The sequence below is a fragment of the Babylonia areolata genome, chromosome 11 (genome assembly GCF_041734735.1).
Source record: "Babylonia areolata isolate BAREFJ2019XMU chromosome 11, ASM4173473v1, whole genome shotgun sequence".
Classification (NCBI taxonomy): Eukaryota; Metazoa; Mollusca; class Gastropoda; order Neogastropoda; family Buccinidae; genus Babylonia; species Babylonia areolata.
In genome coordinates this window covers 38,745,930-38,746,416 of record NC_134886.1, presented here as the reverse complement: position 1 = coordinate 38,746,416, position 487 = coordinate 38,745,930, and positions in this window count along the sequence as shown.

Sequence of the window (487 nt, the reverse complement as noted above, 5' to 3'; positions counted from 1 at the left end):
TACGTATCTCCAGTGATTCCGCATGAAGTGTTATTTACAGAGGCGGTCACCTCCTTCACAGGGTACGCGCAAAACACAGCACTGTAGACGGAAGAAACTGAAATCATCCACAGTGGACCACTCTGGCTGGTATATACTTCCCGCTCAACACGAATTCTCATGCAGCAAACAAGAAATCGTTTTCCACAAACCCTAGAAACCGTTAGAGTTTTGTATAACGTGCCCTGCGATAAAGCAGATATCATTCCCAGCACATGTGTTGCTTGTCCACCATCGGAAAAGTTCGTAGCAACAACAAGAACAACAACAAAATTCTGTGAACTTGTCACTATTCTGTGTGCTGCAGCAGTTGCGGTAAACGTAGTTTACAAATCCACGTCTGTTGAATGCCCCTGTCACGACAACCACGACATCGCCTCAGCAATTAGGACAATGTTTGAGCGTACGTTAGGGAGACCTTGGTCCTTCGTCGTGTAACAACGACACA